Genomic DNA, 17,156 nt, shown 5'->3' with positions numbered 1-17,156 from the left:
TGCCCATCATCTGCAAAAGTACTCAATTATTGATTGATTATTAAATTATTAATCACTGCGTTAATTAACAGGCTGCTTCACTGCCTCTTTCACACCACCAATGAAATTGTTAAAATCAATCAAATTCCATAACAACTCCAGAGACAGCCCGATAATACATTTTATTCATACATAATGATGTAATTAAATCTTTTTATTTATGTGTATTTTCAGTCTGCTTGTCAGCACAATCCTGAAGCTTTTTTTTTCCTGATTCTTAAGAAAGTCAATAATAATAACTCTGCTACTCGCATGGACAGCATTTTCTAAGCTATTCCCACTGATGTTCTAGTTCTACAGATACAGTTTTAATGAGCAAACTAATTACTATCCTAGGGTTATGTTATATCTGTCTCTAATATGGCCACTTGAGACAAGATCCCCAGATTCAAACCTCACTGCAAACAGTGGAATGCTTTTGGCTTCAATACCCCCTTGATCAGAGAGTGTTTCTTCTATGCAACTCTAGGTACATCTTTCAACCAGTAAGGTAGAGAAACGTGCATCCACAGCAAGCTCTTACATTGCTATGGTCTTCAGTAAGTCCTACTATGTCAATGCTACGGAAAATGTGGGCAGTCAGCAGTTTGGGATTTGACCCTGCATTTTCCTCAGATGGGATCACTCTTCAAAACTCTCTAGCAATTTTGCCTACATTCATACTGATGTCTTGTTAGGGCTGGCTTTAGTAAACTCTATTTTCAAAACAGTTATCATTCTGAGCTTCCATGTGGCATGAATTTAAGGCAGACACAACCATGATTCACTTTTGAAAACTATGACCCTTGAATTTAAATATGAAAGAATATTGATCCACAATATAGCTAAATCTACATATTTTATGTAAGACACACAACTTCTGGTTACAGGGTGCGTGTTATCCCATGCTATAGTGTTTGATCTCAGTAAGTTCAGGGTGTGAATAAACAGGAGGTAATGTGATCCACCTTGGAAAGACTATTGCAGCCTTCTAGATGAACCACGCATTTTTGGGAAAGACAATTCTGAAAATTAAAGTTTTTAAAACTAGAAAGAAGCTGATTAAGGAGGTGGAACTAGGGGAGCAGGAGAACAGCCCTGTGAAGCTGTGAGAACAAGCTGTTCTTGTTCAAATAAAGGTGTCTGCATGCTGTTTGTTGGTAGACACCTATGTTTTGGAACTTACCAATATTTTATTGCAGTCCATAGCCTCATCCTTTGCTGGAGCTCCAACTCTCATAACAGGATCAGAGGAAAATACTCACTAGTGCTAGTGTTTCTAAATTTTCCTGTGTAAAATATCTTAGTCCATTCAGTAAACTGTAGAGGCTTTAACTGAGCACATACAGAGGGAACTTCTAACATTTTCAACCCAGCACTTAAACTGGAAGTTAGCTCTATCCTAATGAGCCAATTCTTAATAAGATTATTTTCCAAAAGGTTTTCCAGTAGCTACTTCTTTAAATAAGGGAAAAACAATAATGACAATAAAGTTATCTTGACTCTTACAGGTGTGGTGTAAACTTTCCTCTGGCATCTCATTTTTTAGCTTCTTTTCCATCTGTTCTGAAGCTTTTTTTAATTATTATTTTGAAAACGACAGTTAAATATGACTGGTTCAAAATTCAAAGTTCAGCTAATTCCACAAAGCATCCTTCTGTTGATGCTGGGAGAATTTTTTTACTTGTTGTTGATTTGCTACATATAATCTTTTGAGAAACAACAACATATTTTCATGAGAGTTTGGAAACACTGAAGGTCAGTAAGAACACAAACCTCTGAGGACATTTAGATTTAGAAGAGTATTCTTACTGTCAGGGCTCTGATTAAGAGCCTGAAAAGGGGGAGATTTAGCTTACAAACTGTGCACTTTGTTATAAAACTAAAACAAATAAACTGTAAAGACTGGATTAAGAGGTTTCTTTTTTCTTTTTTTTTTTCTAAACAAGAATAAATAAATACACTCATCATGTGACTTGTCCCTTAAAATACCATGTAGAACTGGTTCCAGTAGATGGAGCAAGAAAACAGAAGGAAAACAATGTTACGTACCTAGGGTACTCAATGGAGGTGGACAAATTCATGAGGCAGGACATGAAATGCGCACACATTCATAAACTATCAGAGGAGAAAGTACTTCCAAAGCTACTCCATGGATTCAAGTTCAGTCAGAAATACTTTTCATGTAACTGACCCTGAAAGAAGGTTTTGGGTTGTTTTTCTTTAAATTAGCTAAGTAGAGGAAGAAAAATAACCACTTGGGATTTTCTCCAAAGCCAGGAAGGTAGATTAATTATAACTTGGCTTTAGCAGAGATTAGGACAGCTTAATCCTTCAACAAAAGCTAATGCTGTGAAAAAGTATTCAATGAGACAAGCTTTACATATTCCATATGATGTTCAGCCTGTTGTTTTCTACTGCCCCTCTCTCCTGACTCTGCGTGTGCTGTATGTTACCTTGTTTACAAATCGGTCATGCATCCCGGTGAGCATCGTGTGCTGCAGGAAACACGGCTGGAGGCCCTGCACAGGCACAAATCATCTGCGCGGCAGCTCTTGGGAGACACTGTAGCACCTCAAGAGCCAAAATAATGCCAAGGTCTTCATTTGGGATTATGCTGGACTTCTTTCTTTCCTTTTGCCCCAAGTTTACATCTTCTAGGAAAAAAACAAACAAAGCAAAACAAAAACCAAAACAACATTTGTTTTTTTGACCTCTCACTCAAATCAGTGGTTATTTAACTGGACCTATTTATCACAGAAGCCTCCGGCTGCCGACCAGCAACATCGATGAGGCCTGTGTCCCATCACTGGCCCAGGAAGTCTGTGACACCCAGCTTAAGGGAAAGGGGAACATCTGTGAGCATGGCTCCTTTCCCTGCTGACAGTGAGGAGGAGGGTCTCCTTCCTCCTCCAAGCTCAGGGGAAGTCAGCCCTTCTTTTTGCTTCTTCCCTAACTCCTAAAGCTGAGACTCAGCCCTGTGCTATCATATCCAAGCCCTATGTGATCATCCCCACTGGCAGGGATAAAAACCCAAGAAAAATATTGCAAAGATGCTATGCTCCTTTAAAACTGCCTCCTTTTTAAAAGGTATTTTTCACAGAAACCTTTTGTTTGTCTGTGCTTATCAGGTGGGAGGAGCTGAATGGAAAGAGGTGCTGGTGCTAGCTTTTGACAGCACAGCTGCCCCAAATCCATGGCTGGCCAGGCTACTACCAGTGATTCAGGTGGAGCATGCAAGTAGTAGAAACATGGCTCCTGTGCTGGGGCTTCCATCCTGGGGCAAGCAGCAAACCCATGTGAGTGCCAGGGACCATGTGGGAAGCCCTTTTGTCATTTCCTTTAGTGGGTCTGCCTCAGCTTCAAGGTACTCAGCTGTGATTTGTGATCACATTGATGCATGCACATGTGAAGTCAGGTCTGCATCAGCCCTGGCAAACGATGGTCTATGTAGTGCATTATAGACAGCAGTGGTTCTTTCTGTTGCAGGTAACCCCAGAAGGTTTGTATGGTTTCCAGTTTTCTCTTCCTTTTGATAAAAATGTCTCTTCTCCTTCATCAGGTTCAAAACCTTTGGAAAGGCAATGGATGCCTTGTCTCCACAAAAAAAACCTTTAGTCAGGTGTGTCCTTGAGGTCCAATGTGGCATCTATCAGCTGCAGTCACAGACGGAGCTGAGAGGTCTGTTCTCCAGCTACATCTGGAGAAGGATGTATGAGAAAGGCAATGGAAAGGTTCCCACATACCATCCACAGGCTTCAAGTGTGTGTGCAGATGTGCACTTATATCTGAGTGCATGGGGCAACACGAGGAATGTGGACACCTGCTATGAAGAAGTAAACACAGCTCTTCGCTTTCTTTCCCTCCCCCTTCCCCTTCAGCAAAAGCAGAAGACATCTGAGTGATGAGAGTTAGCATATCAGGAAGGGAAGAGCGCCAAGGAGGCAGGACATCGTGCTCACATAGCATTTTACAGCTGTTGGCTGCAACTGCAGGAACAAACAACTGCGTAGAGACCTTCCCAAGCTGTACAGGACCATACCTTCTGTCTAGGACTGGGAAAGCAAAACAGTGAGCAAGAGATATGAGTGAAGAACAGAGAGATGTTTGACACTATTAATTAGTCTATATCTATAGAAGAGTCTATGTCTGGACATAAACATTTCCATTTTCAAGTTGTCACATAGTTAACCATGTCAGTCATTCAGGCATTACTGTCTTGCAGAGCACATCCTAGCAGGGCACTGATGGCACATCTCAAGGAAGCATACTGGGAAAGCTGCTGAACGAGGATTCTGCTCTGAATGTCTGTAAATAATTTTTAATTAATACCAACTTGGGGAAAAAAAAAAAAGTGTTTTGCTTGTAGATGTTTGTGACAGAAAAGGGTGGGATTTGTGAAATAAATAATTCCTTTTGAATTAGACACCAGGCCTAATTAAGAAATACCAAAGGGACAAGGAATCAGAACATGGAGTTTAAAGGAATATCTAGCTAAAACATAAGATAAAAGTAGTATTTGAGACTATCAAAATAAACAGCGTGTGTGAATGTTTTTCTTGGGATGAGCCAAGGGAAATATTTTCCTGGGGTTTGGCCCATGCAACATGTAACAGATGAAACCAATCTGGTTGCTCTTTTGAATGAAATACACAATTAGTGGATAAATTCAATGAAAAGGAGATACAGTTGATGCTAATGCAAAGTCTGAAAGTCATTTGAACTGTAACACCTTGTAAATTCTGATGTTTGGAGTCTGTCTTATCTTACAATTACCTTTGTTGCTGGTGTAACTCTTTAGAATCCAAGGGGCTAACACCTGATTTTGCCTGTTTGAAAGAGAAAAAGGCTCCGATTCTTGGAAAAAATTTTAGATATTTCAACTCTACTGACAAGACCGCATTTACTGGAGGATTTTTCTCTGCATTTTAAAGAGAGATGCAATTAACATCTATAATCTGATCCTGAGGAAATCTATTAGTCACAGTCTTGCTCCTCAAGCCATCTAGGCAGCCCTTATGATGTTGCTAACAAGGCTTGCCTAAACCCTAATGGGTTTCAACCCAACAGCTAGTAAATGGCTTAAAACATGCATATGCTGAAGGCAACGCATGATTTCTCAGTACAGCATCATGGATATGAAGACCAGACGCCCCTTTTTAGTGGCCACCTGTTCACCTCCCCCAGACACTGGCAAAATCAGCCACATAAAAAAAGCGGAGGTGAGAGGAGACTCTCACTCAAAAAAAAGATAAGAAAATACAGATCCCATGTTCTGTGCTGCTGCTGAGACACACTCCCCATCTGTTCCTGCTCCCTTTCTGTGTAAACCCAGGGTAACTTCAGTTAACTTTGCAGAATTACTCTGGCTTGATAAATGAGATAAAACAAAACACAAAGTGAAGGTGAGATATAAGTGTGCAAAATGCCTGTGTGGCATTTGGTGAATATTAAATGCAGAACAGGCTACAATCCAACGTTATGCTTGGACACTATAGAAACTTTAATAGGTTTCTATTAAAATACAAAATGTACTTCTATCCACAGCACAGTAAATCTGTGCTGTTACTGAATTTTCTAATGCTACTGTTCAGGAAGGATGGTTTTTTAGGATGTGCTTGTGCATATCCGTGGTTTGTGTGCTTCCTGGACACAAAGCTACATGAAGCTGGGAGAAGGTTTGGGAGCTTATGCCAGTAACACATGAAGAAATGGTGTTATAAAAATACTGTAATGATCAAAAAACCCCGTGCATTTCAAGTTAAGGAAATTAAAACTTTACTGTTAAACCTAAAACAAATTCAAGAACGCTAATACAAAAAAGTCCCAAAAAGTTAAAGCATATTCGAATTCTTAGTTTTATTGGAAAAAAGTATGTGCAAGACATGTTGAATTTTAAGATAATTTCTCTTAATGTGAGCACTGAACTGTATTAATGATAATCATATGACTATTGAATAAAACTATAACCACACTAACTTGTACATTCTCAAAAAAGTCATTCTGTACTTAAAATAAGAGTGTGAACAGATCTCCTGCTGTGGCTTAACACAAGCATCCAGCTATGAGTGATGGACTGTATATTAACAGTCTGTGTATAGAGAAAGAGGAAGGAATTGCGTCTTGAAACTGAAGGCAAAGCCTAAACAATAAAACAGGAATAGAAATACCAGGAATGCATGGTAGCTTTGTTTCTGCCTCTGTCCAAAAAGATGAGGGTAGAAAGAATATTTTGTGTCCATTCCTTCTCAGCTGAGGCAGAAACAGAGCTATCCCACATTACTGAGATAAAGAAAGCACAAAAAGGCACAGAAAGATTTTTATCTTTCCCCCTGTGCACATCTGCCTTGTGTTATCCCCAGAATCTCAATGTCAGAGCATCTGAGAAAAGGAGTTGGAGTATTATCTGCACTAGCAGAACTGAACATTTGCAGGTGGGCTGCCTGAGGTGTTGTACGTAGCACTTTAGGGACAGCACTGCTTGCTGAATAGGCTCTTGCTTGGAGACGCCTGACCTCTACATACAAGCAAGTCCAGTGTCTGATTTTTGTCATTTCCTCTGTTATAAACATGGCAGTATTGTCCCATCTTAGGCTCTACACATAGTTGTGAGAGCAAATGACAATATTATATTTCCCTCCTCCTTTCTTCTCTTGACGTAGTCTTAGAGGACTTAGCTCTATTTCTCAAACTACCATTCCTATACATGTATGCTAAGTATATATTAATACTCTTTCTTGACAGAAAGTGTTGTATAGGTCGGATCCTTGGCCTGGGGCAACTGAAAGAAGTTTACTGTTGTAAATGTGAGTAAGAAGATTTAAACCAAATGACTCTCTTGTTGTTAGCTCAGATCAGTTTGACTTGCTTCTGTTCCCCCAATACCCATTTCTCCCATTTCCAAAAATAAGTACAAATTATCAGAGAGAAATGTAAAAGGTGGATTGTTTCCTTCTCTACCTTAGAAGTTGCTCTGTAAAATGTTATATATCCCACAAAAAAATTATTCAGAAATAGTGCTGAGCATTATAATGAGGGAACGAAGCATTATTCCAGCCAGCCTTTGAGCTGTCTTGGGATCTCCTTTCTATATTAGCATAACTTGCTGTAAAAACTGAGACCAGCTCTCCCTTTGCCATGCATGGTATTATTCAAGTGAATCTATACTCATCTCAAAGTGTCAAAGAAATAGGCCTTTTAATAATGGCTAAGTGCATGGTTAATGCATTCTATTACGTGGTAACTAGTTATGGAAATGTGCCAGATTGTGGTAAATGGAAAAGGATGAGGTAGGTTGTTTATTTATGTATTACATACCATAGTTATCACATGCATTTGAACCTTTTTATATTCCTTTTACATTTCCCATTCCTGTCCTATTTTGAATGTTTCTCACAGGATTTGAAGTAAATAGATAATAGAAACTGGTTAAGCCTTTGCAGTGGTTGTATAAACTCTTTTGTGTCTGTCAGTTGATCTGGGAACATTATTTACAGCCATAAGAGATACTTTTGAAATTACGTACAAGGAGACTGTGTGTCTGGCTGCTGGAATATGACAGGTAGCTCATTTTCTTCCTCTTAATTTTTAAAAAAGGTCTCTACTTCGACCACATGTACATCTCATACAATTATGGCAGAGCTAAATTTCCAGATGTAAATGTACTGCTTCCATCACACGTTACTACTGACGTTCAGCACTGGTTATCCAAGCTTTCATCTCTTCATCTTTAAAACACTGCCATCTGTTGTTTCCAGACGGTTCAGTCTTCTGTTTATCCAAAACTTTGTCCAGGCCATATGGAAAAAATATCTATTTTCAATTAACCATCATATTTTCTTAAAATATACCAGAGTGATGAGAAAAAATAGGCATTACTTACGCATTGATGTTTGTGAAGGACATGGTAATTTGTTATGAACTGTAGTTTCAAGATTCTGACCATGTGGTGATTCAGTATGCTCAGATACCACAAAAGCTGGCCAATTTTGTAATAATGCAAACATGCTTAAAGCATTTGAGTGCTGTTATCATATAGAGATTTCCTTGGTACTAGCATATTGATCTAGTAATTTCCATCTGAAACTTTTCTATCTATCTGGGCCTTTTTCAGCATTTTTCTTCTGTGGTCAGAAATTTCTCATGTCTTGCTACAGGCTATGTGTATTGCAGATTTTAATCTGATTCCATAAACTGCTGATTAAGCTATTCAAAACCCTTAGCTATTATATAAATTTTGTGATGTTAGGAATATGTTAAAATGTCTGAATGGCAGTTCATGTTGCCTCTATGCTTACATGAGCAAGCAGTACACACCATGATGCAGCTCAGATGGGCACCTTACAAGCATTTGAGAGGTGGGTTCCTTCAGACTACATCCAACCTGGTTCTCTGGACTTCCGGGAGTGGGGGGAGGAAAAGGCGGGGAGTCAGCGAGCGGCTGCATGGTTCCAAGTTACCGGGTGGGCTCAAACCATGACAGGACTAAAGCCTGTTAATGACTGGAACCCTTCAGATATAGCTCTGGATGCCTCTTCCAGGTTATTTTCCCCTAAAAGTAATCCCAGTTGTACGCTGTGAGACCATACTACAGTGTGAACTAAAGGGCAGTAAGCAGAGACAATGAGGACATTACCTTCAACACAGAGCTGAAATGAAGGGGGTAAAATAAGTCAGTAGAGGTATTAATCTAGGAATCCATTTCAATGAGATCAATTCCATCTTTTCTTTCCTGAATCTGTATTTCTGATATAAATAATGTTCAATGTTAAAAGTGAAGGAGATACTATGCTTGGGCGGAAATAGGTTTCTTCAGAACTAAAAAAAAAATATAAAAGGATGCTATTCTTAGGAACGGACTATGCATGTCATTCCCCAGTTCAAAGGAATATTTAAAATGAGAAGTTGAGTTTCCATTCAAAGCCATCCTCTTTGATGCAAGATAAAGGCCTGCCCTTCCATCCTTCAAACAACTGCAAGATTTTCTCCTCCTGAGTTACAGTCTTGTCCTCCCAGCTGCCCACAAGCACCAGCCTCCCCCAGATACATGCAGATTATGGCTCTGTAAAGTGACCCAAGTTGAAACTAAGGAGGAAAACAGGTGCCAGGTGGCTAGAATATGTGACAGTCACTGGCAAAACCAGAACAAAGTTATAGTGATAAAGATGCATATAAAAATGGGGAATAGATGCATCAGGACTCAGGCAAAACACCCAGTCAGAGCATGATTTTGATTGTCCATTTGTGTAAAAGAATATGGGCTTTGGCTCCTGGTTTAGTAGGGCACTTCATGGCACTAGGAAGGAAAGCCACCTCTGTGGATTTTGAGGCAAAATATTATAATGGCTGAAGACGGGATGGTATAGAACTGTCTGGATGTTTTGAGATGTTCTTCAGCTCTAATTTTACCAGTCATCAGTGCGGGCAGCCAGCAGGGAGAAAAAGAAAAAACTGTGTGGGACAGATGTGGGAAAGCCTGTAGCCAAGATCAAAATCTAACCGCATGCTAAGTGTACATATAATACTAATGTCAGTTGTATTTAATTAATCAGAAGATTAACAAGCCTTAGTTGAACACTGTTTCCTTTCTGGTAGCTGCTTACATGCTTCTTCTCAGCTTGAAACAATGCTGGATATATTTTTTGTCCTTCATTTGTGGTACTTCATCCAACTTTCATCCACTTGAGAGTGCTTAACTGTATATCCACTGCAGCTCTAGAAAGTAAAATTTTGTGAGTGCTGTGCAAAACATGCTAACTTTGATGTAAGACATGGAGAACTTAGTATCTTCCTCTGTTTATTTATATAATTTATTATTTTTTTAATAGTCAAAAGAACCCCTTACCAGGTGGACAGTTAGAATGATCTTAGGTTTTGGATTTTCCAGAACCTTTAAGATCTCTACATCCTTCTATAAAGATCATCTCTGTAGAATATCATGCTTTCTATCAGCTCACTTTACTCTCATAACCTCATTCAGCCTCCTCCAAAACTACTTGTTTTAAAAGTCTTCAGTGTTTGTATCTTAGTGTCAAGGAAGTGGAGATCCCTGAGCGATATTCCACCTATCCATTTTTGGGACGATTTTTCACTTATTCTCTGGCAGCAGTGATCTTAGTGTTGGAGTATATTGTACTCACAAGCAAATAAAGTCCTTGCTGTGAATTTACAACCAAAAAGCAATGGGGACTGATCAAAAATAAAATATATGTATATTTTTTCCCCATAGGAAACTGTAGGTACAAGCATAGGGTGCAGTTCTGGGAAGAATTACCCAAGCCAGCTCTGTATGGAAACATAGATATCAAGATCAACAGACCATGTCAGCTCAGTGCTGACGTGTTTACAAAGGAACAGTGGTCCAAATCACAGAGCTTGCTAGAACTTGCTAGAGGGCAAGAGGCTGAGGCAGGGGCCCAAAGTGTCTTAAGGAAATAGTCCTCTAATGTTAGCCACATTTTGCACTGGCAGCACAAGCACTGTGCTTCTCTAATGTAATAATAATATGTTTCTCTTAGCTACAGAGACTAGAAAGAAGCCATAGCAAGACAGGATCAGTCTGATCTTCCTTCACTGTTTTTCCTTTCCTTGGTAATTTGAAAAATGGCATATCGTGGTTGAACTGCTTTGTGATTTTTGGATGGACTTTTCCTGTGGAGGCGAGAATTATTCTCTGAAACAATTATGAATCCCCAAATCGTTTACTGCCCACGGATGAGTCTAATGGCAGACACATTTTCTCCATGTCCCTGATATGACAGAGAGCATGCTTCACCTAATACCCTTCCAAATACCTCACCCTGCTCCCTGAAGACCCTCCTGCTGCTCTGGAGTTATCAGCGCTAATGTTATTGATACTCCAGTTACCTCTAGAGTGTTAGTAGGTGTTCTGGTGTTCATAGGTAGGAAAGCTGAAAACATGGCACACATCCGCTGTCATGGTGCACAGCCATGCTCAGGAAAGCCTTGTAAAAGAGATTCAATGGACTTCTAACTGAGTCTACAGTCAGGCAGGGCTGGCATGAGGCAACACTTTTGATTTTGAAAGTGTGTTGCCTGCAGGCCAGGAAACACAGTGAGGTCTATGTTACCTTCAGTCCTCTGGAGATTTCATCTCTTTGCTATTTGCCAGTCTCTTGGTACAGGTAGTTCATGAACATACAGGCAGGACTGTTGAAAGAGCTGCATTGCCCCTGGGTCCTGTTCCTATTCAGATATACAAATTACTAATTTTCCCTTTGTCCTCTTATTTTCCTTCAGGTACTTTCATAACACAATTTTGGTACCACCAATCTTTTCTATGTTGGCCCATCCCTCCTGATGGTTGAGTCATTAGATTTCGATTGTCTGCCTGACACGAGTAAATAAAGCATCATCTCTTCAAAGGGACCTTTCTCCCAGATTCCTGTTTTGCCCAGTGGTTTATGACAAAGACATTGCCATGGGAAGCACAGGTTCATACCCAGTTGTTATGAAAAGTGCGAAGAGTCACTTGAGGATTGGTTCCCTTACTCTGATACAGTCAAGTCCTACTGCCTGGAGACATTCTGGGCTATTGGAACTATCCTCATGGGACTGTCTGATTCCCTTGTCTTCCACAAGTTCTGTGGAAGACCTATGCCTTTCCATAAAGACAGATGGGAATGAGCTGTGTCATGCTTGGAGAACTCAAATGGAGAGAGACAAATACATAATACAAATGAGTTGAGTTGTTGGTGTCTCCTTTTTGCCCAATTTTCTATCTTCACAATGCTATAAATAATGCAGTCTGTTTCATCTGAGGGCTTCTTGGCAGTATTACCCAAAATTGAATTTTACTGCCTTACAGATGAGAAGTTACAGGACGGCTACTTCTGCCACAGGAAGAGAGGGAAGGGAAGAATATGAGGGAGCTGGGAGGAAGCAAAAAGAAAAGCCATGGAAAACTGGGGTTTCTAGACCTGTTGCCACAGGGCGTGTGAAATATATAGGGATGGTGAGTGCTGTTTCTCCGTGGGGCTGATTCTTCTGCAGCAAATATAGCTTCACAGTAGAGATGGAAGGAGGAATTTAAATGATTGTACAAGTACATCACCTCAGTTGACAGCCATCCGAGGAGGAGAGTGGGTATTTGAAAAGCTTGTAGAAATGTGTGTGCCTATGGGATTTCAGTCAATGTAGTTCAGTATGGATGTGAGGTAGGTGGTGCACAGGCAGGAATGATGAAAAATCTGTGACAGTTGATATAGAAAGCTGAGGGAAAGAAGAATGGGAAGGAAGCTTATAGTCAAACACTTAATAAACAGGAGAAAAATGATGATATTAAAGATTCTGTGAGTGTTAATAAACTCAAACATTGCTCAAGACTGAAAATCAGAGAGGGTCAAGTTTTGTTTTCTTTAGTTTTTTTCTAAGTAAGTTGATCTTTTCAAGTTATTTAGCTGCCCAGAAATGGAGGAATATGGATTTTGTGGCACTAGGTCTTAGATAACTTGAGAGTTTTGTCTAATTTCACATGTGTCTTTAGGCATGAAAATGTTTTTACAGATGCTCCTCACAAGGTGTTATTGTGGTCACAAGTGACTGGATAAATATGGCATCTATTTGCTCCACAGATCCTCTAACTCAAGCGACAAATGTTGGGCTTTGGCAGACCCAAAGTAACAGACTTTCAGTTTCCTCATGGCTGTGGGAGTCAAGCTGGGAAAAGGAAAGAAAATGTTGAGATTTGGGGAAATTTGAGAATCTGGCAATGAGGACTGGGGGCTTGTGAAGCTGATTGGCTGCCCATCTTGTAGCATGTCTCAAAGCCTCTGATTAACTACTTGAGATATCCAAGTGTCAATCTCATTCTGCTATTGGCAATATAAAAATAATTCATGGACACATGTTAGGCATCATTTCTGTTAGCTGTGTGCTGGAAACACCTAGGAGATTAGTGGTTAGTAAAGTCCCTTTATATAACGTACTTCATGTCCTGTACTAATTTAAGACTCCCTTTTGCCTGCATAAGTGTGTATGACAAGTGAAATTCACTGCTGCAGGGTATTGCCAAGGCAAATGTAATGTTAGGGGAAGACAGAGAAACATTAAACTAAATCAGGTTTGCTCTGACTGGTGCACCCTTATCCTTGATAGATCTTTTAACTTAGCTATGGTACAAAATATAACCATTCTTCACGGCAGTTTGAATGATGCTGTACCAAAACTTGGAAAAAGCCAGTGTGAGGAGAAAAACTCGCAAGCATGTCAGTCTCTGTTTCAAGATAAAACTCATCCATATGTTTCAGATTCCAAAATATTACGTTTCATAATGTAAAATGTAATAAGGGAAAATAAAAGGGGTTATGGTAATACCTACCTCCTCTCTCAGCTGCCAACTCAACATTCTTGTCAAGTGTTCTTTACCTGAAAAATATGAATTTCTGCTGAGGCTGACACACTGTCTGGAAAGAAAATCCACATGCAGGGCTGGCAGTTAGGTGGAACATCGTTTTTACTGCAAATGCAGTAAGTGTGTGAGTGAGGAAGAGATTGGCTATGACTTAGAACTAGGCAATGATCTAAGAATACAGGAACACTGTTCAGCAGAATGAAATATTCCTCTGAAACCTTCTTCTGTGTCCTGTGACAAAAGAGTGTATTTGGGTATGGTATCTTTGCAATGACATCGCCAAAAAGTCAGAACCTTGTCTGCACTAGGATCAATCCAACATTAGCAGGAGACACGGGCAGCCTTGTTGAGCATGCCTCTGCTGAATAACCTTGTGGCCTTATCCCCATCACCCTGCGTCATTCCTTTACCCTGTCTTGTGCTTTATCCCCTGGCCCCTTTGTTCTGTCTGTAATTAGTATGTCAGCCTTTCAGGGCACTGACCACATCCCCTTATCTCCGTGGAGGCTTTTGTGACCTTAATATAGATGAATGGAAGACAATGACCTCTCTCATATCATTGCTTTGGATGATTTTGGTGATTGCTCCTTTCCGATCTAGAGTATATTTAATTGTGTAATACATAGACTTCCATCTGGTTTGCATATCCTGAATAAGCTGTTGAAATGGGATGGTTTTGTACTCAGCTGCATTCCATGCAAGGGTTTTGTAAGCTTTGGTAGATTGATTAAAGTGGCTATAACCCCTCTCCCTATCTTCATTATGGTGAGAGTCAGTGGAATTTGCCTTGGATGAAACCAATACGCTTCAGCACTGACTCCTTTCTACTAAAGAAAAACAGAGCACAGCAATGGGGCGTGGGAGGTGAACATTTTATTCCTGGTCTGGTCAGTGATCTCCTGTGTGACCTTGAGAAAGTTGTTTCACTGCAGCAGCTCTCATCCTATACTTTTTGTATCCTGGCTATTGAGATTTGAAATGCTTTTTGGGGCAAGGATTATTTCTGTATGCTTATGAAGTGGCTCACCAGCCCTTACTCTGGTTGGGATCTTAAAGCTCTTTTGAAACATTCCTAAACCAAGAAGGTTTACTTACATGAGAAATAGCTTCTAGTGACAAGAAAAATAAGTTTTAATATAGATATTGAAGTGAAGGGACAAACAGAAGAACAGTAAAGCTGTGATGCAGAGCCTGTCAGTTACCATAAGTGGTCATGTTACTTTAACAAAAGTTACACAAGTTTCATAGTCTGCACAGGCAATTCAGTTGGTAATCAGACATTGCATTAAAAAAAACCCCAACAACAACAACAACCAAACAACACATATTCACACACAAAACCCCAAACAAAACCACTCGCTTTTTTGGTAAACAACTTTCTTTTCTTGAAATATTTGCTTTTTGTAATTGTAACAGTGAAATAAATGTATTGGCCGGTGCCACAAAAAAATTAACCAAATATTGGCAAATATTAATTAATCAGACATTTCTGTCACACACAGCAGCTGTAATTGGGATAGAAGAGGTTAAAGTTCTCAGATGACTATTATTTTATCAGGTTTCTCAGGGTAGCTTAGGGAAGTTATTAGGGATTCTTTTTATAGGGAAATTGTACTTTAAATCTTTTTTGTGCAATGGTCTGAAACAAATCTCTTAACAGAAAAGAGGTCTCAGTCCCCATTAGATGTTGGAAATCATTTTGATAGAGGCTGGAAAGTCAGTTCTATGCTGTATGTCCCTAACCAGAGCTTTTAACGCTTGGATCTTGCAACTGCTTGCATAGGCAAAAATTAGTAGGGATCTGCACCAGTTGCAAGACTGGGGCCTCAGGGAAAGGTTAGTAACCAAGCCTGCTTAAACAGACTTGGAGATACCAATGCCTAACAGCCATGCAGCCAGAAAACATCTGTATTTTCAACTGAGCATCTAAAGCTAGTTGTCTGCCTTTCCAGAAACAGCCCCTAATCCTATTTATGACCCCGTGACTGACAGCCATCTGCATTCCAGACAAAGTACAGAAGAGTTCTCAATTACAGGAAATATGTAGAAAGTTGCAGCAGGTTATTTGCTCATTAGACTTCCCCCTCAGTGACTGTGGGAGTGCACGGTATGTTGGTAAACCCTCCTGCTGCCGATCATTTGTCTGTCATAATGTGATCAGCCATTCATTCACAATGAAAAGCTAATGCCTCAGGAGAATCCAAAGGTTGAAGTTCAGCTTGGCTTCTTATGAAGATAAAAGGGGCAAAGCTAATTCTGAACGGATGTCATTTGTGTATCCATGCGGCTGTATGTGCTTTTATCTTTTTTAAAACCTGTCCAAAGCTGCAGCCCTTCTTAGTGTATAAAGATTTTAGTGTCACTGAATTGCCTGATAAAGGGTAGCAGGAGTTTCTTCTCTTTCTTGATGTCTTCTTCTGGGGGGACTTCCAAAGAATTGGTTAATGGAGCCCACCAGGCTCTGTTCTCAGCAACCACATAGCAATATCCAGTTCTAACATGGTGCTTCTCAATTGTACATCATCCTATTCCCACTTTACAGGTGAGGAACTGAGATACAGGGTGAAACATGACTGGGTCAAAGCCATGCTTCTTGTCACTGCTGTACTAGAAATTCAGGCCCCCATTTCCCAGTTTGATGCTCTCATGACTGCTGCTTTTTACCTATTGGAAGCATGAGCTAGAAGTGGTAATTTTATGTGTTTCCACTACAATTTCTAGAAAAAATGAATGAAATTTTGTTCTCTGTGTTGGCTTGTTTCCTCAGTGATTATGAAGTGCTGCACAGTTCTTGTGTGAAGATTCTGTGGACATGGATGGGATATAGACGATAAGAGAATGAAATAAGACCTCTGTATGATTGCAGAGGTCTTCTTCAGACAGAAAATGTAGAGTCTATGCAAGTTAAATTTCTTCCTTGGGATGAAAGAGTGAATGAGAATGAGGCATTAAAGGAAGGGACTGGAGCACTGGTTGCATGTAAACAGGTCTGAGTACTATACTGATGTGACTATCATTATATTTAAAATGTGGTGATCTGGAATTTCAATGTGAATGAATATGTCTGCAATATCAGAGAAGAGTTTATTCTGCTTGTTTGATGCTACAGCATAGATGGAAGTTACTACAAAACATTTCTGGTCCCTAATAGGTAGATAAGTACTAGAGTAATGGATAGTTCATGTATGGGAGCAATGGGTATTTCTCAGGAATAGAGAACAGAGAAGTACTGTATGCATTCACAGACAGGATAAATCGCAAATCATTATAACCAATGGTGTGATTCTCCATGTGCATACATGTTTCACAGTTCAGTGGCGTTCTCAGTCCGAGTTAACTGCTCATAGTAAGGCCTCACATGCCAAGCATCTGAGTTAACTCCAGGAAAAGCATGCCGTGATTGTGTGCCCACTTCAGACATGAAAGACTATGCAGAGGCACAGCAGAAAAAAGATGTGAGTGTATGCCTAAATAATAAGTGTCCCTTTCTTTGGAAAGCTTTGATTAAGCACCCAATAGTCGTGAAAATGGAATACAGAAAATTCCTTTGGAATCTGCTTTAGAGATAACATTTCTCATTAAAAACACTAAATCTGGCATCCTTGCACAGATCAAGGTATATATATATATATATATATATATACTTCTTGCTTCATCTGGCAAGAAGTATCAGTGTTCTCTCTGGCTGTGTATGTACAAGCAATACCTAAGGAGCAGTGAGGTACACTAAGATGAACTCTTTGGCCACATGGATGTCCTGTATGCT

The sequence above is a fragment of the Strigops habroptila genome, chromosome 3, assembly GCF_004027225.2.
Source record: "Strigops habroptila isolate Jane chromosome 3, bStrHab1.2.pri, whole genome shotgun sequence".
Classification (NCBI taxonomy): Eukaryota; Metazoa; Chordata; class Aves; order Psittaciformes; family Psittacidae; genus Strigops; species Strigops habroptila.
This window is presented reverse-complemented; position numbering follows the sequence as displayed.